The sequence below is a fragment of the Mustelus asterias genome, unplaced genomic scaffold, assembly GCF_964213995.1.
Source record: "Mustelus asterias unplaced genomic scaffold, sMusAst1.hap1.1 HAP1_SCAFFOLD_528, whole genome shotgun sequence".
NCBI lineage: Eukaryota > Metazoa > Chordata > Chondrichthyes > Carcharhiniformes > Triakidae > Mustelus > Mustelus asterias.
The window spans coordinates 117,797-144,305 of NW_027590479.1; the positions used below are offsets into that span (position 1 = coordinate 117,797).

Sequence of the window (26,509 nt, forward strand, 5' to 3'; positions counted from 1 at the left end):
CAGGCTTTTTAGACAATAATTGTTCTTTGTTCTTTGTTTTCACTGGAAAGACGGAGGCTGAGGGGAGACCTGATAGTGGTCTAGAAAATTTTGAGAGACAGACATGATGGATAGTCAGAGGCTGTTTCGAAGGCGGTAGTGTCAATTACAAGGGGGGACAGGCTCAAGGTGTAAGGGTGAAAATTTATGGGAGGTATGTGCGGAAAGTTTTTCAGGCAGAAAGTGCTGGGTGCCTGGAACCCGCTACCAGAGCAGGTGGTGGAAGCAGGCACATTCGCATCATTTAAGAGGTAACTGCGTGGGTACATGAATATGGAGGAAATAGAGGGGTACAGACCAAGTAAGGGCAGAAAGTTTCTTCTTTAGTTTTGTTGGGACATTATAATCGGCACAGGCTTGGAGGGCCAAAAGGCCTGCTCCTGTACTGTAATTTTCTTTATTCTTTGTTCTTTTTCTTTAACATCAGTCCTCTCTTTGAGTCATCTCTCACAGTCTACCTGCATTTCTTTTCAACCAACCATCGCAATGTCCTGATGTGTTGGTGAGATCACCATTGTTGCTAACAATGTGCCAGAGAACCTGGTTAACTTTCCTTTCCTGAGAAATGGGAACAGTTCAAACACGTTTACAACTTGATAAAAGTAAATTGCCTCCAGTCTTGTTGCCAGGTAGATTTGTTTATGAATATTCCTCATTGACACTGTTAAGAATTTGACATTTGTACCCAACATTCTCTGCCTGAAAAACTTCCCCCACACATCTCCCTTAGAGTTTACAGACAAGCGGTCAGTACTGAGGAAACAAATCTTTGATTTGCAAGTATAAACACCACCAGATGTTTCCTGTAATTAACTTTGGGCGTTTGGCAACCGGCTGGATTGCTGCTAAATGCTGTGTGGGGCAGATTAGCGTGAATCCTTATGGAACAAAATGAGATTTAGCCTTTTAGACAATAAATGTTTCATTCCAACAAGAAATGCACATTTTAAATGGTACCCATTCTAAGCAAATGTTTTAAATGAATACCCTCATCATTATGTGGTTAAATTGTATCAGAAAATAATAAATTGACCAGATGCTATTTTGTTCGTTTAACTTCTCGTAGGTGTCATTCCAATAATTAAAGCCTATTTGTGAACGACTTAATAAAATGCGACACAGAACTGTTTCCAATTTTGCAGTCTGCTGAGATCAGTGTAATGGCAACACAATCAATAAAATGATAAGCAAATCATGAATTTGCCTTGAACAGAAGTGATCCCGAGAATATTGCCAGAGATTTGCAACTCATTTAAACGGCAGAATCTCTTACAGCAATCAATGAAACGTTGCAGTGCAGAAGAAGGCCATTCGGCCCTTCAGGTCTACACAGACAACAATCCCACCCAGGCCCTATCCCATATATTTACCCTGTCACTCCCTCTAACTTAAGCATGCCAGGATACTAAGTGGTAATTGAGCATGGCCAATCAACATAACCCGCACATCTTTGCACTGTGGGAGGAAACCGGACCACCTGGAGGAAACCCAGGCAAACATGGGGAGAATTCGCAAATTCCACAATGCAGTGAAAAGAGCTGGGAATTGTATCCCGATCCTTGGAGCAGTGCTAACTGTGGTACTATGTCACCGTGCTGCCCTTATAACTAAATAGCACCGTGTTCTATTGTGCAGTATAATCTGATTTCGATTATTTAACAGTCCTGATCATAGCTGCCAATGAGTGGAGAAGCGGTCAGGCTTGGTTCAATGGAAGATAAACATTTATTCTTGTGATATTGTGTAATAGGCCACAAAGTCCTTATATCCTGTGTTCCCAATACCAGTGAATGTTAGACAGCCGGTGGCCAATTAAATGAGCAGCAATAATTTGGATGCTGAAGGACAACTTTACTTGTCACCCTGTCCGTTCTGATTTTCTGTCAAAAGCCCATGCCAATTTTATGTTTCTCTCTCAACTCACTGCGTAATTATCATGTAAGGGATTTTCTTTACCGCTAATTTTAATGAGATTGTTATGCGCTCAGAAGCATTTTGAAAAATGTTAGGAGACTCCCGATAATGTGAACAGTTTTTTGTTATTTCGAAAACCAAATTGTATCGTGATAGCCATTCACAACGTAAGTATCATAATTTGGCTCATCCCTCGCAATTAGTTACAGAAATCGATAACAATTCATCTAATAAATGATGCTTTATTATTTGAATGAGATTGAGACCCTGCATTGTTGCAAAATAGACTGATTGTCTCTTTATTCTCTGTAAACGTAATTTAGTTTAGTTTTATCTGCTTGCTAAAGGGTGTGGAAATTAAATAATTACATTTACAATAGAATCAGCGTTTTTAATGCAGAGACGATGAACTGCAAAATCTCCATTAGAAATGAGACATTACAATGAATCTATTCAGTCAAACCAATTTTCCGATACCAATAAAAGGTCAATTTTAATAACAATGCATTGTAAATGTCAGAGTCCATTCTGTTAGGCGCATGGAAGATGGGACGTGGATCCAATCGCCGCTTCCACCAGGGAATCAAAAGGCTGGAAAGCCGCGCCCTTCAGCCGGGTATTTAAATGCCACTCACTGGGACCGGAATACAACAGTCCGGGAGCTGGTGTGTTCACTGAGTTCCTGACACAACCATTTCCCCCAAATGACCAGAAGGATGAGGTCGACGATTTCTCTCAGTTTGTTGCTGACTTTCTTATCCGGTGAGCAGATTTATTGTCCAAGCCTCTCACTGTTACTGTCTCATTGTTATTTTATCTATGGAATGTTGCAGAGTCAGCAATCATTTCACCAGGATTAATCCTCTTGTTTTTTGATATATTTGTACAGGTGTCCAGTCGGAGATTATGTTAGCTCAGCCAAAAGCAGAGCCCGGGCATCCCGGAGGCTCCGTGAGACTGACCAGCAAAACCTACGGGTTCAATCTCGGTAGCGCTCACATGCACTGGATCCGACAGGTTCCCGGAGAGGCGCCGGAGTGGTTGGTTTACGACCAAACTTCATCAAGCAACCTGTACGCCCCAGGGATTCAGAATCGATTTACTCCCTCCAAAGACACTTCAACCAACATCTTCTCTTTGGCCGTAACTGACCTGAAGACCCAAGACACCGCCATCTATTACTGTGCAGTAGACCATGGGGGTATCACAGCATTAACTGCCAACACAAAAGTCCCCTCAGCGCGTATTAAGTGAGGCTAGGTCAGTGTCGCTTTTACAGTCCAACTCTATTTACAGTGAAGTACTGTTTATGTTCAACTCTGTTCAAATAACACAGTTTAACATGGGAGATCTGTGATAACCATTCAATTATCAGTCGGTATTTTCAATAACATGTTCATGTGACACTCTGTGAAATAGAAAAGATTCCGATCATTTATGGAGAGCGAATGGTACTAAAAATACAATTATAATTTCATGAAAATTCATTGTGAATTTACTTTGCCGCAAGATTATGAATATTTTTTTAAAAGGTGGTTTATGTCGTTTTTGTGCAGATCCGGTTATTGAATCACCCAGCCCAGGGGGTGTAACACAGTGATCCTATGGACGACTGGGGACAAGGGACCATGTTGACGGTGACTGCAGGTATGAACCATAGATTTATTTGCTAAATATTATATTTGAGTCATTGTTTTACATATTTTTTCTTTATTTCTCAAATCTTCCGATCACTGAATTGTGACTTGGTGAATCCACTACTGAGATTTAATTGCGAGATTTCGTAGAACCATAGAACCATAGAAAATTACAGCTCAGAAACAGGCCTTTTGGCCCCTCTTGTCTGTGCCGAACCATTTTTTGCTTAGTCCCACTGACCTATAGAACCAAACCAAATCATGTGATTTATTGTAAAGGAGGTACAGAATTACTCTGTCTCTTGACAAAAGGTGCTACTGAGGGATTCAGGTTCAAGTTGTTGTGATTTTTATATTTATTTGCTGAGGATACTGCATGGCCATCTGCCCAGCCGTTTGGCGAATTTACAATGATTAATCTCGATGGTATTTAATGGTTGTGGGTTGTACCATCTAATACACAAGGGTTTGAAATATAACCCAAGATTAACAAAAAAAGTTAAGGTTTTTACATTAATTTATTGAACATGTTCCTCTTACTCACAATGCTAATGCTTTTATTCGATATTGCTGTTTACTTCAACGATTCATTGACTTGGTGACGGGCAGATGTGTTGCGTTCTCGATTGAGATTCTCTTTGCAAATTTACATTTGATTCTGTTGAAAGTGTTTGTAGCTGAAGTGCTTGAGCAGTTTCTCCAGAAAATTGGCTTCAGCCTCCCAGTGATGTGCTTTGATGTTTCTTTTTCTGCTGAGGGGATTGTGAGTCTGGATTATTTTGAATAAGTCAAATTTGTGAAATGCTATTGCCTTTCTGCATTGTTTCCATATTAGAACATGGAAAAACTCCAGCACAAACAGGCCCTTCGGCCCACAAGTTGTGCCGAACACATCCCTACCTTCTAGACCTACCTATAACCCTCTATCCTATTAAGCTCCATGTACTCATCCAGGAGTCTCTTAAAAGACCCTATTGAGTTCGCCTCCACCACCACTGACGGGAGCCGATTCCACTCGCCCACCAGCCTCTGTGTGAAAGACTTCCCCCTAACATCTCCCCTGTACCTACCCCCCAGCACCTTAAACCTGTGTCCTCTCGTAGCAGACATTTCCACCCTGGGAAAAAGCCTCCGAGAGTCCACCCGATCTATGCCTCTCGACATCTTATACACCTCTATTAGGTCTCCTCTCATCCTTCGTCTCTCCAAGGAGAAAAGACCGAGCTCCCTCAGCCTACCCTCATAAGGCATGCCACTCAATCCAGGCAACATCCTTGTAAATCTCCTCTGCACCCGTTCAATCTTTTCCACATCCTTCCTATAGTGAGGCGACCAGAACTGAGCACAGTACTCCAAGTGGGGTCTGACGAGGGTGTTTGCATTGTTTAAACACGGGAGCATTGAGCGGTTATACGCTTTGATGCTGAATACAAATAATATTCGCGCTTGCAACTGCTTGACACATGATTGTAGGCAGAAGAAAATACTTTAAGTACATTTTAAAATTTTTTTAGGTGATAACTGCAAATTAAACTGTGCCACGGTATCCGAGCAGAGATTGTTAGAGCAATCATTGCAAAGCATTTCTGCATTGTTTAATTTCGGTGACATCTGATGTCTGCAGTTTTTACCATCTACTGAAAATATTAAGTGTTTAAATATGTTTGAACTATATTTGAAAAACGACCCAAAATGAACAGCACGTGGTAAATCTTCAATGTTACTCCGTTGGACATATTCGACCTTCTCACAATGCTGTTGCTGTTACTCCAGATTTATGTTTAGTTTGATAATTCATCGATCTGAAGATGAATCGTTTTGCTTAGTTTGACATGTGGATGTTGTTGAAATATTACTTATTCTGTTGAATGTAAGAACTGAGCTGCTTCTCCATGAACCGAGTTTCAGTCCCTCAGTGATGTGATTTGTTGATTTTTCGCCTGAGGAGGTGATGTGTCCGGGTGACTTTGAATGTGTCCAATTTGTGAAATGGTTTGGCGTTTCTGAATTGCGCCCGCCGCGTTGTTCAAACTCACTGACACTGAGCGGTTCCAATTTTCTACCTGAATGCAGTCTGAGTATTTGAATCTACTTGAAGTACAATTATAGGCAAATACAGGCTGGTTTCCGAAATGAAGAATAGAATTCAAGATGTGACAGAGCAATTTTTTGTCCTATTAACTTATAACAGATTAACCTAAATCGCCACAGTGAAGGGATTGTTCATATGAATGTATTTGTTTTGCAGGGAAGTTCCGACTCCATACCATTAGAGATTGAAAAGTAAAAGCTTGAAGTTATGGACTTTGGGACAAGGTCTCACATGGCAGGCTAGTCTGGAAAGTTAGGACCCATGGGATCCAGGGCGAGCTAGCTAATTGAATTCAAAATTGGCTCCATAGTAGGAAGCAGAGGGTGATGGTTGATGGTTGTTTCTCGGACTGGAGGCCTGTGACGAATGGTGTGCCTCAGGGGTCGGTGTTTGGACTCTTGTTATTCGTTATTTATAGAAATGATTCAGATGTGGATGTACAAGACATCTTTCGTAAGTTTGTGGATGATACCAAATTAGAAGATATCACTGATAGCGAAGAAGGTTATAAAAAATATAGGGGGATCTTGATCAGTCAGGGAAGTGCGCCGAGGATTGGCAAATGGATTTCAATACAGATGAGCATAAGGTGTTGCATTTTGGAAAGGCAAAGCAGGGAAGGACTAATACATTGCAAGGTAGGGCTCTCGTGAGTGTTGAGGAGACATCCTAACTCACCGTCAGACTCCCTCACCCTCACTCTCACTCACCCTCACTCATGCACTCTCACTCACGCATGCTCACTCACTCACCTTCCCTTGAGCAACTCCACACACGCAACTCTCTCATCGTCATTCACCCAACCTAACGCACCCACACTCACACACCCTCATTAACTCAGCCTCACTCACCCATCCTCATTCACTCACCCTCACACTCACCCTCATTCAGCCACCACCACTCATCCACCCTCAATCACTCACCTTCACTTACTCACCCTCACCCACCGTCACTCAACATCATTCGTGCACTCTCACTCATGTATACTCACTCACATCCACTTACTCACCCTCACTCGCTCAACCTTACTCATATCACTCACTCACCTTCGCGTAACCACCCTCACTCACTCACTCATGCACCCTCACACACGGACCCTCACTCTCCCACTCTCGCTCACCCACCCTCACTCAGTCACTCAAACACCCTCATTCACTCACCCTCACACACTGTAACTGACCCACTCTCACTCGCACCGTAGCTCACCCACCCTCATCCACCCTCACACATTCACCCTCATTTAATCCCTTCACTCAGCCACCATCACTCATCCATCCTCACTCATTCACATTCACTCACTAACCTTCACATGTTCAGCTTTACTCACACATGCTCACTTGCTCACACTCACTCGCCCACCCACACTCACACATTCGTTCACTCACCTGCCCTCGCTCACTCACCCATTCTCAGGTCACCGTCAGACTCCCTCACCCTCACTCATGCACCCTCACTCACGCATGCTCATTCACTCACCTTCACTTGCTCAACTTCGTGCACTCAACTTTACTCTCTCATCTTCATTCACCCAACCTAACGCTCCCACAATCACACACCCTCACACACTCAGCCTCACTCACCCATCCTCACTCACTCATAGAAATCATAGAAATTATAGAAACCCTACAGTACAGAAAGAGCCCATTCGGTCCATCGAGTCTGCACCGACCACAATCCCACCCAGGCCCTACCCCCATATCCCAACATATTTACCCACTAATCCCTCTAACCTACACATCTCAGGACAGTAAGGGCAATTTTTAGCATGGCCAATCAATCTAACCCGCACATCTTTGGACTGTGGGAGGAAAACAGAGCACCCGGAGGAAACCCACGCAGACACGAGGAGAATGTACAAATTCCACACAGGCAGTGATCCAAGCCGGGAATCGAACCCAGGTCCCTGGAGCTGTGAAGCAGCGGCGCTAACCACCGTGCTACCGTGCCGCCCCTCCACGCTCATCCTCACTCATTCATCCTCACTCACTCACCGTCGCCCATCCTCTCTCATCCGCCCTCAATCAATCATCCTCACTCACACCTTAACTCACCCCACCTCATTCACCCATCCTCACTGGCTCAAACTTTCACACATGCACCTTCACTCTCTCACCCTCTTGCGCCTCTTCACTAACTCACCCCTTTCAATTACTCACCCTCACTCACCCTTTCTCACTCTCTCACCCACTCTCACTTGCTTTCAATGAATCCATCCCCAACCGCACTCATACTTACTGACACAATATCATTCACTCACCCTCAGCCACTCACCCTCAGTCATCCACCATTATTCAATCCACATTAATCATACTCCCTAATTTACACACAGTCCCTCAGTCATCACCAACACCCTCACACTCTCACCATTATTTCCCCGCCTTCAATCCCGCATCCTTGCTTGTTCAGCATCATCCTTCCACCCTCAGTGACTCACCATCACCCACCCACATTCACTCAGCTACAATCACTCACTCACCATCAGTCATTCACTCACTGATATTCACTCACTTACTCATTCACTCTGTCACACTCAGCGTGCACAATCACTCTCCCAGAGAGCCGGGGGAAAGTGCAGAGTGTCGTGGTAAGGGAAGAAAGCTGGAGAAGAATACCCAGAGCCCTGGTAGTGGACAGAGCGCCAGGGGCAGTTGCAGAAAGATGAGGGAGATCACATCGAGCCAAGGAAGAGGGCAGAGAGCACTGGGAAAGTGCAGAGAGCCGGGAGTAAGGAGAAAGTGCCAGGCAAAATGCAGAGAACCAGGAGAAAGGAAAATGTGCCGGGGGGAAGTGCTGACAACCGAGGGAATGTGCAGACTGCTGGTTATCGGATTTGGGGATGGAATATGGAGCTAATAATCGGTTCATCCATGATCTTACTGAATGGTGAATGATGTTCAAGGGACTGAATGGCCTATTGTAGCTGTTAAAACATTATCCGAATATAAGAGAATGTTACAATTGATGAATTGCTACTTTATTGAGAGTTTTATGGGCATAATGGAAGAAATACTCCCGACGGTATTATTGAAGAAAATTCACTATTCTATGTTTTGTGGAGTGCGGTGGACGGGTGGGCAGGGGATTAGTGAGCGAGTGAGAGGAGGGAGCATCAGTCAGTTTGAAAAAAAGGCAATTTCCAAACTGCAATGACAAAAATGAAGAGACAAATTCTTCACCACAACGTGCTGTTGATTGTGAACGAGTCTCTGAAATAATGCAAAGAATCTCTGCTGTTCTCTTTTAATCCAATGAATGTATGTCATTCAGATAACAGCAGAATGTATTCTTATTATGCCGGGATAGAAACGGAGAAAGAGATGTGAGTTTCTATAGGGGACAATCAGTGCAGAAACCTAAACGATAGAAGGGGAATACAGGGAATACAGGTACAGAATACAGGTACAGAATTCCCTAAAAGTGACGTCACAGGTGGATAAGGTCGTAAAGAATGCCTTTGGTATATTGGCCTTTATCAATCGGAGTATCGAGTATATAAGTTGGAGTGTTATGGTAAGGTTATATAAGGCATTAGTGAGGCCGAATTTGGAGTATTGTGTACAGTTTTGGTCACCTAGTTACAGGAAGGATGTAAATAAGGTTGAAAGAGTGCAGAGAAGGTTCACAAGGATGTTGCCGGAACTTGAGAAGCTCAGTTACAGAGAGAGATTGAATAGATTGGGACTTTATTCCCTGGAGCGTAGAAGATTGAGAGGAGATTTGATAGAGGTGTATAAGATTTTGATGGGTATAGATGGAGTGAATGCAAGCAGGCTTTTTCCGCTGAGGCTAGGGGAGAAAGAAACCAGAGGGCATGGGTTAAGGGTGAACGGAGAAAAGTTTAAAGGGAATATTAGGGGGGGCTTCTTCACGCAGAGAGTGGTGGGAGTGTGGAATGAGCTGCCGGATAAAGTGGTAAATGCCACTTTTAACATTTAAGAAAAACTTGGACGGGTTCATGGATGAGAGGGGTGTGGAGGGACATGGTCCAAGAGCAGGTCAGTGGGACTAGGCAAAAAATGGTTCGGCACAGACAAGAAGGGCCAAAAGGCCTGTTTCAGAGCTGTAATTTACTATGGGTTCAATGGTTCTAAGTAGTAGAATATCAAATGAGGCTGACGATTTGAAAACGAAGCTGTGAAGATCGGATCATAGTTGTAGTCGAATTATTAATTGCTTGATTGCTTATTAAAGAATAACAGAGTGTAATTTGTTTAATCGGTCATTCTTTGCTAGCAGCGCCATCTCCGCCTACTCTCTACAGCCTGGTCTCCTGTCAGCAACGCAATTTCGATGGCTCCATCACCTATGGCTGTTTGGCGATGGGCTACTCTCCAGAAATCACCAGCCTGAACTGGAAGAAGGATGGGCAGCCGATCACCACTGGATTTAAGACTTACCCATCAGTAAGAAACATGATGGGAACCTCCACCCCGAGTCGCAAGTTAACCATCACTGAGTCAGAGGGAGCATGCAGCAAAATCAACTGTGAGGTTCGACACAGCGGTTCAGACCATAGCATTGAAATGCAATGTAAGTATTGAGGATCCTAGGAAGAACAGAAACACTGTTATTAAACTGTATCGAGCCTTGGTTATAACACATACATCGAAATCTCCATAGTCCTACTCCCTGAAATAAACGACTCTGGTGTCGCCTGATGGAAAATAAATTGTCAAAATATCAGGAATTTTATTTGTCATCAAAACATTCTACAAGAAATGTTTCTTGAAGGTCCGAAAGATGACATCCCTCCAACCGTTATGCTCACCGTGAGCTCCAGTGAAGAAATCACAAGCAGCAAAGTTGTAACCATCGACTGTTCAATCGTCGGTTTCTATCCAAAGTCAGTGGCGGTGAAATGGCTGAAGAATGGACAACCCATGGATTCAGGAATTGTCACCTCTCCAGCCTGCAAAGTGAACGGGAACTCCTCGGCGAGCATGCGGCTGACAGTCTCCGCTCGGGAATGGTTCAGCAAAGCGGTTTACACCTGCCAGGTCACTCATCAAGAACTCACCCAAATTCGGAACATCACCAGATCTTTGGGTAAGAGGAACCGACCATCAACCAATAAATCATTGTGCAGTCCGATGTTAATGAACATCAGGAATTCATTGAAGTTAATCCAAAGCACAGGACAACTTCTAATTTACTGCCATGTATTTCATTCTGATTTAAGAACTGCATTCGGATTGTTCAACATTTAGGATTTTATCTGAACAGGAAATAATGTTTCACTCTACTTTGATATCATATAGTGTGTAAGGTGGACTTGACGTCAGCTTTGGCCTGAGGCATCTCAGAATATTTAGAGAGAAAGAGAGAGTGGGTGTCTGACATCATTTTTCAGGTAACAGATTCAGGATAAAGAGTTGAAAATTGTATCCCCTCTATTCAATGTGTTTTCCTGAGATCAGGAATGGTATATTTGTATTGGAAATGGTGCAATGTTTATTCATTAGAATGAAGGAGTTTAACGAAGAGAATAGTTTTCACAGGCCAAGCTGATTTTCCAGTGTGGAGAGAAGATAAAAGGCGACAATTAGAGTTTGATATCTGAAAGTTGATTTATTCCCATTTAGAGAATGAAGGCTGAATAATTCTGTTATGATTCTGAAGAGGGAACTAGGGTTGATTTTCAGTATCCATTCACAGATCGTTCCCACTGTACTCAGTCCACAGTGACAATACTGCCACCGCGAATGGAACAGGTCTTACAGGAGGCGACCATAACATCAACCTGCGTCATTTCTGATGCTCCTTATGGAGTCAGCGTGTCCTGGATCCCAGAAAAGAAGACTTTGAAATCAGAGATTGCCGAAAAGCCTGGAGAGGATCCTGACAGCGTGGTCAGCAATTTAAACATCTCGACACAAGCCTGGCTGAGTGCGGCTGTGTTTGACTGCGTGGTGAGCCATCAGGATCTGCCGACTCCTTTAAGAAATTCCACCCACAAGAAAGAAGGTGAGTGGAGAGTCATTGTGCCTACTTCCAGTGTAATTGTAAAGTGAATGTTTAATATTCGTTGCATTTCTGGTCTACCAGAATTGGTAATTCCACTAACTAATCACTCTGGGACTATAGAATTTTTACTGGGGAAATTGAGAAGTAGATGAAAGAAATTGAACTGAAGGGGTTTTTTTTTACATAAAAACTTCCTTGTAAAAAATGACTTTCAACATTTTTTCCCCAAACTTCCTGCAAGTTTACTCTCTCTGGAAGATTTTTGTTCAATTTTGGGTTTAGGTGGAGTAAGACCATGCACCAGACAACGTAAGAGCAGAAGTAAGTCACTTGGTCCTCGACATGCCCATTCTGGCTTGCAGGAAAATCCTGATTGATCTGACATTGTAATACTCCATTCTACTTTCCCGCCTTATCCCCATAACCCTTGATTCCCTGACTGATTACAAATCTGTCCATATCAGCCTTGAACATACTTAACGACCCAGCCACTACAGCCCTCTGCGATAATTACTTCCTTAGATTCGTTACCATCTGAGAGAGGAAATTCCTCCTCATCTCTCTCAACAATGGGCGACCCTTTCTCTGAGATTATACACTCGGCTCCTGGACTCTGCCACAAGAGGCAAAAAAACAGTAAGAGGGTTGTTCCTCTGATCGAAGGAAAGATATACTGGCATTGGAAACAGTCAAAAGAAAGTCCAGTAAGTTCATCACGGGTAAGGAAGGATTTTCTTATGTTGAGAGGATAGATAAGTTAGTCTTGTGCTTATTGGACCTTACTGAGACTTGTAGGACTCTCAGGATTCTTGACACGGTCGACGCTGATAGATTTCCATTTTCACCTTTTTGATCTGTCCAGTTTCCCAGCTCGGCGCGGAGATGGATACACTTTTCTCTGGGAAATTAACGGGTTGGATTAGGAAGTTTCAGTAATTTACAGCACAGAAACAGGTAATTTGACCCTACTGCTCTATGTTTAACCTCCGTACCAGGCTCTTCTCATCTTCTTCCAGAGGTTCAAGGGAAACAAATAAATGTAATTTACTTGGATTTCTCAAAGCCTTCAATATGGAACCGCACTGAAGGCAATTTAAGAAGAAAAAAAAACCCTTCGTGCTGGTGGTAGTATATCAGCATGGATAGAGAATTGGCTTACTAACAGAAGACAGAGAGTCTGGATCAGGGTAAAATTTCAGGCTGGTAAAGTTTAACCAGTGGAGTGCCACCGGTACTATTTCTCTAACATCTGGCTCGCCGTTTCATTGTGTCCGGAATTCTCCAGTTTATTGACATTTATTCTACATTTTCGGCAGATCCACATCCGTGGGAACCGTCCGCCTCTGTCCTCCTGCCCTCTGCAGAAGAAGTCTCCGCTCAGAGATTCGTCTCCCTCAGCTACTCAGTGAGACGTTTCTCTCCCCGAGAGATCTTCGTCAAGTGGACCGTCAACGACAAGCCACTGAATCCTGGGAACTAGAGGAACACCGAGGTGATGGCGGAGATCGGCAATAGCTCCTTCTTCATTTACAGTCTGTTATCCATTGCAACGGAGGAGTGGGCTAGCGGCGCTTCTTACTCCTGTGTGGTGGGACATGAAGCCATCCCCTTGAAGATCATCAACAGAACGGTTGATAAATCCAGCGATATACCCAGTTTTGTGAACATTTTCCTTGCACTGATGGACACCGTCAACTCATGTCAATGAGAATCAAACAGTTGCATTCAAAACTTCAATAAAATAATAAATGACGAATGAAAATACCCAATCACTGACCTGATTGTTTTCCATTCTTACTTCCGTTTGATCTCTTTGACTTACATCTGATATTCAGAGAGTGTCGGATCCGTCTTGTGGAACCAAAGCTCCCACCTCAGATACATCCTGACTTACAGATAGACTGGAGATCATTCATCACAGGATACTGAGATATAACTTCACCAACCTTCCTCCCGCTGAGCAGAAATCTGACGATTTCCCATTTCCGATGAACAAACACAGCACATTTAGATCTCTGTGTTCCTGTTTCTTTCTTTGTCCATCTCTTTAACCTTGACGTCAGCTTGAAGTTGTTGCACCACACCCACTGGGAACTGAAGCGAGGGTCACAAAGAAACATGGAAGAACAAGCCCCCATCAGAGAGAATGGCAGGGAGTGAAATGGTTAACACACTGGACTCCTACTCACCCAACAAAGAGAGTGGAGGGGCATTAGTTTACTCACTGTACCCCCACTCTCCCAAAAAAGAGATGGGAGCGACAATAGTTAGCCCCATGTACCACCATAAAACAAATACAGAGAGGGCGTTGGGGCATTATTTATCCAATTATACTCCCACTTTCCCAATGAAAAGATGAGAACGTTATCATTCAGCCAACTGCACCTCAACAGATGGAGCCAAAAGTAAAAATTGCTCCATCACTGAGAACGGGAAGCGATGACTTCACTATCCTTCCTCTCCCCAAGCAGAGAGTTTTAGAAAGGAAGAGCTGCCGAATGTAAGGATTCAGTTGCCAACTGAAGATATTGACTTCTGGTTTACTTGCCGCAGATTTTGAAATCTCATCATGCTAATCTTTTTACTGAATATGCATTTATGCAACATAATTTTAATGTGTTTTAACTCTCTTGTTCCTATTAATCATTTGCTGCCATTGATACATCATATTCCAAATTTAAACCAATGATTGAATCCTCCCTGGTTTTCACTGTTCTGTCCTGGAGTTTTCTGAGATGCAAAAATGAATTATTTCATTCGGTCAGCTGATGTCACCTTGTCACTCACATGCAAGAAAATTATACACCAAACATTGAAAATATGCTGCATAATTCGTATTGTCAGGTTAATGATTGCCGGTGAAACTTGGAATACCAGTTAAAAAATACACATAGTGACAATACTGCAGAAAACTGACACAATTACAAGTACACATATAGACATACACATCCACACCCATCAACACAAATGCACAAATACAAACACAAATACACATACTCACATTTATGCTCACAAATGCACAGACACGCAAATGTGTACGCATAGACACACATGCATACACCACACAATCACGTATATCCATATGCACATTTATGGATAACACATACAAATACAGACAAACAAATATAGACACAGAAGCACATGTTTGCACAACGCACGCACACATACACAAAATCACAGGCACACATATGCATACATAAATATGCACAAACGCATTCGCCCACAAAAACACGCACAACACAGGCACCACTGAACACACATACAGAGGAGCAATGGCAGTCACACCAACACACCCATACACGCAGATTTAAAAACACAGATTGACATACCCACAAATAAACACATACGAAATTATGCAGATGCACAAATGCACACATGGGCACACACAAATACACAATTGCTCAAACAGGCACAAAAACAAATACATACACACAAGCAATCAAATTAAATAATCACACACAAACCCGCACACACATACACATACAAACATGCAAGTGCACGCATACATGCACATACACGAATATTTACACAGACCCACACACATAAAACATACATACATATACACAAATAAGGACAGACACATACACACATGCAGAGCCACATAAATCTGCGAACACACATACACTGAAACAAATACATATATATTAGCACACGTTAATGCTGAGAGGAATATAGATATAAAGACAAACAATACCACACACATTAACACACATAGCACATTATAATCACATATAAGCACATTAGCAGATTATACACAGGCACATAGATGAACAGAGAGCAAAACATTCACACGAAAATATGCAGACGTAAGCATTAACATGCTCATACAGAGCAGAACACCACTACACGCATTAGTGCACATGGAGACACAAACACATATCAACACATAGGGTCATCGAGTCATAGAGGATTACAGCACGGAAACAGGCCCTTCGGTCCAACTTATCCATGCCGCCCTTTTTTTTAAACCCCTAAGCTCATCCCAATTGCCCGCATTTGGCCCATATCCCTCTATACCCATCATACCCATGTAACTATCTAAATGCTTTTTAAAAGACAAAATTGTACCCGCTTCTGTTACTTCTGGCAGCTTGTTCCAGACACTCACCACACTCTGTGTGAACAAATTTCTCGTCTGAACACTTTTGTATCTCTCCCCTCTCACCTTAAACCTATGCCTTCCAGTTTTAGACTCCCCTACCTTTGGGAAAATATATTGATTATCTAGCTGACCTATGTCCCTTATTATTTTATAGACCTCTATGAGATCTAGAACATAGTTATAAAGAACTATCAAGATGTAAATACATACAGTAACGCATTAACAGACACGCGCACAGACTCAGAGAAATGGAAATAAACATTAATAGTCTGATAGAAATGTGGAATACAAAAAGGGGGATCATTACCGAGCAACAGGCACGAACACATGCGCATGCATTACGGGTGGCATTAAGAAATAAGCATAGATTTCACACAATAATGCAGTCATACACACAGAATTGCAGAAGAATAAAATATACATACTGTTGAAGGCACACAAATACCCAAATGAACATTCATAGGGAAGTGAACACGGACATTAACACTCATACATATTAACTCGGAATCAAAGATTAATGCAGAACACGAGATGCTCATACGCACAGCACAAATATAAAATTTTAAATACAAACGGCAAGCAACTGATTGAAATAAAATTCAAACTTGACTATGTTAATTGGCACATCCTCTGAAAACTGTCCGTATTATACAATGAACGGACAAATACACACTGAGAAACTAGTTAATGATATATTAAACATTTCGAACATAACTAAACATAGAGGATGGGAACTCACATCTGAATTCCTAAACAACAAAATTCATAGTTTGCAGATCAGTAGCAATCTGCTAAAATAATCATCATTGATCAGTGAACGTTCCTCGATATCAACTATAACATACTTCAATAAGGGATAGTGCCAAACTGTTCGAAAATGGACTGATTCTGAAGAAAAATTCTTAAGGACTATCCGACAGATTCTGTCTAAGGAATGCAAATAATGAACAATTGTGAAGATAGTTACGGAGATCGGTTACTGAGTCTCCCGAACTTAACAGTAGATATAGTTTAAAAATTAATTTTGAGAATAAATTAATAGCGTAAGAAAGTGAAAATGTAATATAGAACTAACAATAAAATTTCCTGGATCAATTAAGTAAATTAATTATATTTCCTTGTCTACGTCCCCTAGACTCCACAGACCGCATCTGGGTTGAAGACAATGAGGATCATAATGGCAACAGATGGACAACCGCTTCCGCGTTCATCGTCCTAATCTTCCTAAGCATTTTCTACAGCATCGCAATCAGAAGGGATTTGAAAAACCCCTAAATGTTTCCTTGATTAAAAACTTTTTAAATCATCTGCTTCATTCTTTTATCTCTCTTTTCCAGCTCAAATGATGGGCTGAATTTTGGATTCTGTAGTTTTCCCTCAGCTGATTATTAAGATGTCTATATGGCACAAATACAATACCTGGTCTTGGTGATTCGAGGAGTAACATTCCGTCAGTTTATGTTCCGCACTTGTAACTGAGACAAGTGTTGTCGGTATTTCTGTTTTTCAACTTAAAATTTACGGCATAATTATAGTTGTAAAATGATTGTATCTTGGAGTTTCACCTGAATTTAATGTATAAATAAGTACATTTTCATGAAACATATTCACAATTGTTCATTTTCCTGTATCTTGAAGTCCTGTGTTCTTTTTCTGGTTCTTGTTACAATTGTACATATATTGGACAGCTCAGAGCGCAAGTGTTCATTCTCAGTGCAAAGTTCAATCTTCATTTTCCCTTTTGTGAGCTTTAAAATAGACTTTTCTGTAAAATGTTCTCTGAAATTTTTATTAAATCTTGAATGAAATATGAACAAAATAATCTTCGAGCGAGGATGTAAAATCTCGCCCTAATTCAATGAAAGAATTGCTGCGCCACGCAGCGACCTATGCTGTAAATATATCTTTACCTCTGCCTTTTTATGATAAAGTCCAATGATTGAACAGCGAGAACCTCGATGATTTCGCTTCTAACTGGTCTGTCACTGTCACATGCCAGGTAATTATGAACAGCACGAACTCTGCTTCATCATAGACCGATGCAGGACATTGTGGGAGAAATAGTTTCCTTTACAATGTCCCACCAAGCACGGCCGGTGTCGCTGCATCGTGGCTTGACTGAGTGAATCTCTATATTCCCCGATGAAATGCTCACAAGAAATGCGTACCGCAGACTAGAATATAACACAAACAGAACAGGGGTGCAAAACATAAAGTGGCCCAAGTGACTGAGGTGTATTTCACACTAACATATCATCGAATGCAAACTTCCAAATAAAAGGGCTGATGAGATTTACCAGAGTAAAATATTGATGAAATTCTTGAAACCTGGGGTGTATCTGACACAGTTCAGTGCAAACCGTGGGAATTGTTCCCAGGCTGGGCCTTACTGATACAGAGATTTCAGCTTCGCATTTTGTTTAAAATATACAGGCAGATACATTGTTCTCCCACAGTTCAATTAGATAGTGAAAGGGTCCACTGTCAAGAAAGTACAATGGCTGTCTGCTTCCACCATTATGGTTGTAATCACTGCCTTCTGTATCCATGATGCATTTCTCCCTCTTCAGCTCCACTTCCTTTGATGCTAACGCCCAGAACTCATGAGGATCACTCCAGGGATCCTCTCTCCCTGCTCCATTGTCTCTGATGCCATCTCACTAAACTGACTGAGCAACACCTCAGAGTTGCAGAGCAGTTCCTTCAACAATTTTTCAGCGATTCCTTCGAAGACTTCCTGTTACAGGAATTTCAGCAAAAATAAAACTCTGTTGGGAATCCCAGTATCTTCCAATGTTTTCATTCTACTGTGAGGCAATTGATCCTCTGCAGACTTGAGGTGCAGGCATGTTGTTATTTGACGTTTAATATCACAAATTACAAGGAGGAAAGAATTCAATGTGTTCCATTGTCTGTGGGTCTTCAGTCGATGGTAGCATTAATAGGAAGGCAGATTATTAATTGAAATGACCTCAATTGAGAGAGACGGATAATCAGCGAGACCTTGGTTTCCTCGTGCATCAGTCGCTGAAAATAGGCATGCAGGTACAGCAAGCAGTGAGAAGACAGACTGCATGTCAGACCATCAGACCATTAGACCATTAGATTTAGGAGCAGAATTAGGCCATTCGGCCCAAGGAGACTGCTCCTGCATTCAATCGTGGCAACTATGATTCTCATCCACACTCTCCTGCCTTCTCCCCAGAACTCTTGATCCCCTTATCCATCAAGAACCTATCTATCTCTGTCTGAAAGACGCTCAGTGACCTGACCGCCACAGCCCTCTATGACAATGAGTTCCACAGATTCACCACTCTCAAGCTGAGGAAATTCCTTCTTCTCTCAGTTTTAAAGGAGCGTCTCTTCACTCTGACTTTGTGCCCTCGAGTTCTCGTCGCTCTCACAACTGGAAACATTCCCTCCACGTTCACTCTAACCAGGCCCCTCAGTATTCTGTAAGTTTCAACGAGATCCCTCCAGATCCTTCTAAGCTCCATCGAGTATAGGCGCAGACTCCTCAACCACACCTCATATGAAAAACCCTTCATTCCTGGGATCATTCTTGTGAACCTCCTCTGGTGCCCCTCCAAGGCCAGCGCATGCTTCCTAAGGTATAGGGCCCAAAACTGTTCACACGATTTCAAATAGTGTCTGACCAGAGCCTTATATACCCTCAATAGTACATCCCTGCTCTTATATTCTAGCCCTGTAGAAATGAATGCAAATGTTGAATTTGCCTTCTCAACTGCCAACTGAACCTGCATGTTAACAATCAGAGAGCCCTGAGCTAGGACTCCTAAGTCCACTTGTGCACAGATTTCGGAAGCCTTTCCCAATCGAGAAAATTTTCTATGCCTCTATTCTTCCTACTAAAGTGCATAATCTCACACTTGTATTCCATATTATACTTCCTTGCCCATTCTCCTATCCTATCCAAGTCATTCTGCAGCCTCCCCATGTCCTGAACACTCCCTGTCTCTCTACATATCTTTGTGTGATCCACAAATTTAGCAACCATGCCCTCAGTTCCATCTTACAGATCATTAATGTATATCGTGAAAAGTTGGGGTCACAGCACTGACCTCTGTGGAACACCACGAGTCACCCTCGGACTCCATTACCCCCACTCTCTGCCTTATGACTGTCAGCCAATCTTCTATCTATGTCAGTACATTACCTCCAATAAAATTTGGCTTTTGCTCATTTAGCAGCCTCATGTAAGGTACCTTGTCAAAGGCTTTCTGGAACTCCAAATAAATCACGTCCACTGGCTCTCCTTTGTCTAATTTCTTCATTCCCGCCTCAAAAAACTCAAAAACATTTGTCAGACATGACCTCCACTTAACGAAGCCAAGCTGAAGCAGCCCTATTTTACCATGCATTTCCAGGTAGTCCGCAATTTCATCCTTAATAATGGACTCCAAGATCTTACCCACCACCGAGATTAGGCTAACTGGCCTATAATTTCCCATCTTCTGCCTCTCTTCCTTCTCAAAAAGGGCTGTTACATTAGCATTATCCCAGTCCTCTTGGACCTTCCCTGACTCCAGTTATCCCTGAAAGATCACCACCAATGCCTCCACAATCTCCTCAGCTATCCACTTCAGATCCTGGGGTGTAGTCAATTCAATCGTGGTGATTCATAAACCTTCAGACCTTTCAGCTTCCCTTTAGTGATGGCCATTACATTTACTTCTGCCCCCTGACTTTCTTGAAGTTTCGGCATGTTACTGGTGTCTTCCAACGTGAAGACTGAAACACAGTACCCATTCTGTTCCTTTGTCATTTTTTTGTCCCCGATTACTACTTCTCCAGCTGTCCAATGTCCATCCCTGACTCTCTCTTACCTTTTATATATCTAAGAAAAAACTCATGCAATCTTCTTTGACATTACTAGCGAGCTTACCACCATATTTCATCTTTTCACCCTTTTTGTTTTTTTTTTCTAGTAGTCCTCTGCTTGCCTTTAAAGGATTCCCAATCCTTTAGCTTCCCACTATTTCTCGCCTCACGGTATTCTCTTTCCTTTGCTTTTATGCTATCGCCTTCTTCCCTTGTCAGCCATGGTGGCCTCGTCGTCCCCTCAACATGCTTCCTCTTTCTTGGAATACATTTATGATGTGCCTTCTGAATTGTCCCCCCAAACCCCTGCCACGGTTGTTCCACAGTCTTTCCTGCTAGGCATCCTGTCCAAACAAATCTGGCCAGTTCCTCCCTTACGGCCTTGTAGGTGCCTTTACTCAATTGTAGCACCGTTTTATCCGATTTCAAAGTTTCCCCCTTAAACTGCAAGGTGAATTCAATCATATTGCTATCAATACCCCTTAGGCGTTCCTTCAACTTAAGTTCCCTGATCAAGATTGCCTCATTACACATTACCAGACCCAGAAGTGCCTGTTCTGGCACAAGCTGCTCCAAAAACAAACACCGCATCGACATTCCACAATTTGTTTTATCTTCGGATCCGCTACCAACTTCATTTTCCCAGTCTACCTGCACATTGAAATCCCCCATGCTCTCTGTAATATTGCCTTTCTTCCATGCCTTTTTTATCTCCTGACATATTTTCTGTCCGACTTACTGACGACGGCTGGGAGTCCTGTACATAACTCCCATCTGGATCATTTTCCCAATTGCAATTCCTCAACTCCACCACACAGATTCTATGCCGTCCGACCCTATATCCCTTCTTGCTAATGATTTAATTTCGTTTCATAGAATCATATAATCCTGCAGTGCAGAAGGAGCCCATTCGGCCCAACGAGTTTGTACGGACCACAATACCATCCAGGCCCTATCCCCGTAAAACCACGCATTTACCCTAGCTATTCCCCTTGACACTAAGGGGCAATGTAGCATGGCCAATCCACCTAACTTCACATCTTCGGACTGTGGGAGGAAACCAGAGAACCCAGAAGAAACCAACGCAGACACAGGGAGAATGTACAAAGTGCACACAGACAGTCACTCAAGCCGGGAATCGAACCCGGGTCCCTGGCACTGTCGGCCACAGTGCTAAACACTGTGCCACCGTGCTGTGTTTCTTACCAACATGGCATGTTGGCCTTGATAGCGAGAGGTAGTGTGCATGATTATCCGAATCTCGATGTTACAGCCATATTGTCACTGGGGCGGCATGGTAGCACAATGGTTAGCACGGCTACCCCTAGGCGCCAGGGACCCGGGTTCGATTCCTGTCTTAGGTGACTATTTGTGCGGAGTTTGCACATTCTCCTCGTGTCTGCGTGGGTTTCCTCTGGGTGCTCCGGTTTCCTCCCACAGTCCGAAGATGCGCGACGTACGTTGATTGGCAATGATAAATTGCCCCTTAGTATCAGGGGACAAACTGGGATAAATGCACAAGGTTATGGAGATCGGGCCTGGATTGGATTGTGATCAGAGGAAAAACGATGGGCCGAATGGCCTCGGTCTACAGTGGAGGATCAGATAATTCCATTTGAGTATAGAAATAGGAATGCTGTGCTGCAGTTGTATGGGGCGTTGATGATGTCACACCTGGAGACAACAAACTGGCTCTGCAATAAAGTCAATTCATCAAAGAGCGTGGACTTCCTGGTCAATAGAAACAGATAATTCTTCTTTCTCACCCCGCACTGTAATTCGTAATTATAATTCAAAGAGGGCAGAAGAAGCGATGTTTCCATTTACGGATAACTAGCTCACCACCTTCTGGTTTTACAGCATCATTTGTAACAGACAGAATTGAGCTGAGAACATTCTGAGAGACATCAGCAGATTATCAAGGGCAGAATTTCGAACGGGTGACTTAAAATGTTCGACTCTCCTTTTCGAGAGAGGACAGCGACAATACGGCTACTTCGCGCGTGAGTCGTGTGGGGAGCATTTCTGACAGTTGATTGTGGTCCAGTGACATTGGTTCTTTCCTTAAATTATCGAATAATTTTCGCATACACTGGCCAGATTTCTTCATATTTTAAAGTAGAGGCGCAGAGTTATAGAGGTTTACAGGATGGAAACAGGCCCTTCGGCCCAACTTGTCCATGCCTCCCTTTTTTAAAACCCCTAAGCTAGTCGCAATTTCCCGCATTTGGCCCATATCCCTCTCTCCTCATGTAACTGCCAAAACGCTTTTTAAAAGACAAAATTCGACCCGCCCCTACTACTGCCTCTGGCAGCTTGTTCCAGACACTCACCACCCTCTGTGTGAAACAATTGCCCCTCTGGACCCCTTTGTATGTCTCCCCTTTCACCTTAAACCTATGCCCTCTAGTTTTAGACTTCCCCATATTTGGGAAAATGTATTGACTATCGAGCTGATCTATACCCCTCATTACTTTATAGACCTCCATAAGATCATCCCTCACCTCATAGAAATCATAGAAACCCTACAGTGTAGAAAGAGGCCATTCGGCCCATCGAGTCTACACCGACCACAATCCCACCCAAGCCCTACCCCCATATCCACCCGCTAATCCCTCTAACCTACCCATCTCAAGACACTAAGGGGCAATTTTAGCACGGCCAATCAACCTAACCCGCACATCTTTGGACTGTGGGAGGAAACCGGAGCACCCGGAGGAAACCCACGCAGACACGAGGAGAATGTGCAAACTCCACACAGACAGTGACCCAAGCCGGGAATCGAACCCAGGTCCCTGGAGCTGTGAAGCAGCAGTGCTAACCACTGTGCTACCGTGCCGCCCTTTCTAAGCTCCAGAGAAAAAGGTCCCAGTCTATCCAGTCTCTCCTTATAACTCAAACTATCAAGTCCCGGTAGCATCCTAGATAACCTCTTTAGCACTCTTTCTATTTTAATAATATTCTTTATATAATAGGCTGACCAGAAATTTGCACAGTATTCCACGTGTGGCCTTCCCAATGTCTTGTACAACTTCAACAAGACGTCCCAACTCCTGTATTCAATGTTCTGACCAATGAAACCAAGCATGTGGAATGCCTTCTTCACCACTCTGTCCACCTGTGACTCCACTGTCAAGGAGCTATGAACCTGTACACCTCGTTCTCTTTGTTCTGTAACTCCCTCCAACGCCCTACGATTAACTGAGTAAGTCCTGCCCTTGTTCAATCTACAAAAATGCATCACCTGGCATTTATCCAAATTAAACTCCATCTGCCATTCGTCAGCCCACTGGCCCAATTGATCAGGATCCCGTTGCAATCCGAGATAACCTTCCCCACTTTCCAATATGCCAGCAATCTTGGTGTCATCTGGAAAGTTACTAACCTTGCCTCCTCCTATATTTTCATCCAAATCATTAAGATAAATATCAGAGGACCCAACACCGATCCCTGAGCCACACCTCAGGTCACAGGCCTCCAGTTTGAAAAACAACCCTCTCCAACCACCGTATGGCTTCTGTCATCAAGCCAATTTTGTATCCATTCAGGTACCCCACCCTGGATCCCGTGAGATTTTAATCTTATGCAACAATCTACCATGCGGTACCTTGTCAAAGGCCTTGCTAAAGTCCATGTAGACAACACCAACTGCACGGCCCTCATCTACCTTCTTGGTTACCATTTCAAAAAACTCAATCAAATTTGTGAGACATGACTTTCCACTCACAAAGCCATACTGACTGTCCCTAATCTGTTGTTGCGTCTCTAAATGCCTGTAGACTCTGTCTCTCAAAATAACTTGCAACAACTTATCCAGCACAGATGTGAGGCTCACCGGCCAGTAGTTCCCAGGCTGTTCCCTGCAGCCCATTTTGAACAAAGGGACAACATTTGCGACCCTCCAATCTTCAGGCACCTCACCTGTGACTATCGACGATTCAAATATCTCTGTAGGGGACCTGCAATTTCCTCCCCTGCCTTCCACAATGTCCTGGGATACACTTCATTAGGTCCCGGGGATTTACCTACCTTGATGGACTTTATGACTTCCAGCACCTCCTTCTCTGTAATATGTGCGCGCCTCAAGACATCACCATTTATGTCCTCTAGTTCTCTAACATCCATGCTTTTCTCAACAGTAAATACTGATGAGAAATATTCATTTAGGATCTCAACCATCTCTTGTGAATCCGCACATAGATGACGTTGTTGATCTTTAAGAGGCCATACTCTCTCGCTAGTTACTCTTTTGGCCTTTATGTATTTGCAGAAGCTCTTTGGATTCTTCTTTGCCTTATCTGCCAAATCAATCCCTTGTCCCCTTTTTGCCCTCCTGATTTCTCTCTTAACTCTACTCCTACATCCTCTAGACTATTCAAGGGATTCACTTGATCCCAGCTGCCTATGCATGTCATGTGCCTCCTTCTTCTTTTTGACCAGGTCCTCAATATCCCGAGTCATCCAGGGTTCCCTACTTCTACTAGTCTTGCCCTTCACTCTTAAGAGGAATGTGCTTACTCTGAAAGCTGGTTAACACACTTTTGAAAGCCTCCCACTTACCAGATGTCCCTTTGCTTCCCCACATACTCCCCAATTAACGTTTGAATGTTGCTGCCTGTTATCATCAAAATTGGCCTTACCCCAATTTAGAATTATAACTTTTGGGCCAGACCTATCATTCTCCATAGCTATCTTAAAACTAATAAAATGATGGTCACTGGTCCCCAAATGATCCCTCACTAACACTTCTGTCACCTGCCCTTCTTTATTTTCCAAGAGGGCATCAAGTTTTGCCCCCTCTCTAGTCGGATCATCCACATACTGAATGAAAAATTCCTCCTGACTACACTCAACAAATTTCTCTCCATTCAACCCACTAATACTAAGGCTGTCCCAGTCAATGTTGTGAAAGTTAAAATCCATTAATATTGCCGTCCTATTTTTCTTGGAGCTATCTGTAATCTCCTTACGTATATGCTCCTCAATTTCGCGCTGTCTATTTGGGGGCCTAAAGTACAACCCTATCACAGTGATTTTCCTCTTATTATTTATCAGTTCTACCCATATACACTCAGTGGCCGAACCCTCGGATATATCCCCTCTCAGTACTGCTGTGATGTTCTCCCTAATCAAAAGTGCCACCCCTCTCCTCTCTTACCTCCTGTTCTATCTTTCCTCTAGCATCTGTACCCTTGAACATTGAGCTGCCAGTCCTGTCCCTCCCTTAGCCATGTTTCAGCAATTGCTATAATATCCCAGTCCCAAGGACCCATCCGTGCCTTGAGTTCTTCTGTCTTGCCCGTCAGGACTCTTGCATTGAAATAAATGCAGTTTAATCTGGACTTCCCTCGCTCTCTGCTCTGCGTTTGCCTGATGTGTCTGGTACTAGGATGACTGACAATGCCTTTACTACTTAATGTGCTCTCTTTAACTTCTGTGCTGTCCTCAACGTTCTCTTCTGTCTCCCTACTGCTTTGGGTCCCACCCCCCTGGCACTAGTTTAAACCCTCCCGAGCGGCTCTTGCAAATCTCCCCCCACTAGGGTATTAGTCCCCCTCCAGTTCAGGTGTAACCCATCCCTCTTGAACAGGTCACCCTTTCCCCAGAAGAGATCCCTGCCCCTGCACCAGCTCTCAAGCCACGCATTCGGCTGCCTAATCTTCCTATTCCCACCGACACGTGGCACCGATAGTAGTCCAGAAATTACAAACTTCGAGGTCCTGCACTATAGCCTTCTGCCTAACTCTCTATATGCACACTTCAGGACCTCATCCCTTTTACTATCTATGTCGTGGATACCAATATGTACAACGACGTTTGGCTGGTCACCCTCCTCCTTAAGAATGTCCTGCAACTGCTCAGAGACGTCCTTGACCCTGGCATCCTGGAGTCTCGATCGCAGCCACAGAAACGCCTGTC

The 26,509-nt window shown here is 43.3% G+C and overlaps 1 pseudogene; it reads left to right on the forward strand.

Annotated features, from left to right (window-relative positions):
• The first annotated feature begins 2,610 nt into the window (after positions 1 to 2,610).
• On the forward strand, positions 2,611 to 17,023 carry LOC144486947 (Ig heavy chain C region, membrane-bound form-like; annotated as a pseudogene).
• Positions 17,024 to 26,509: the final 9,486 nt, after the last annotated feature.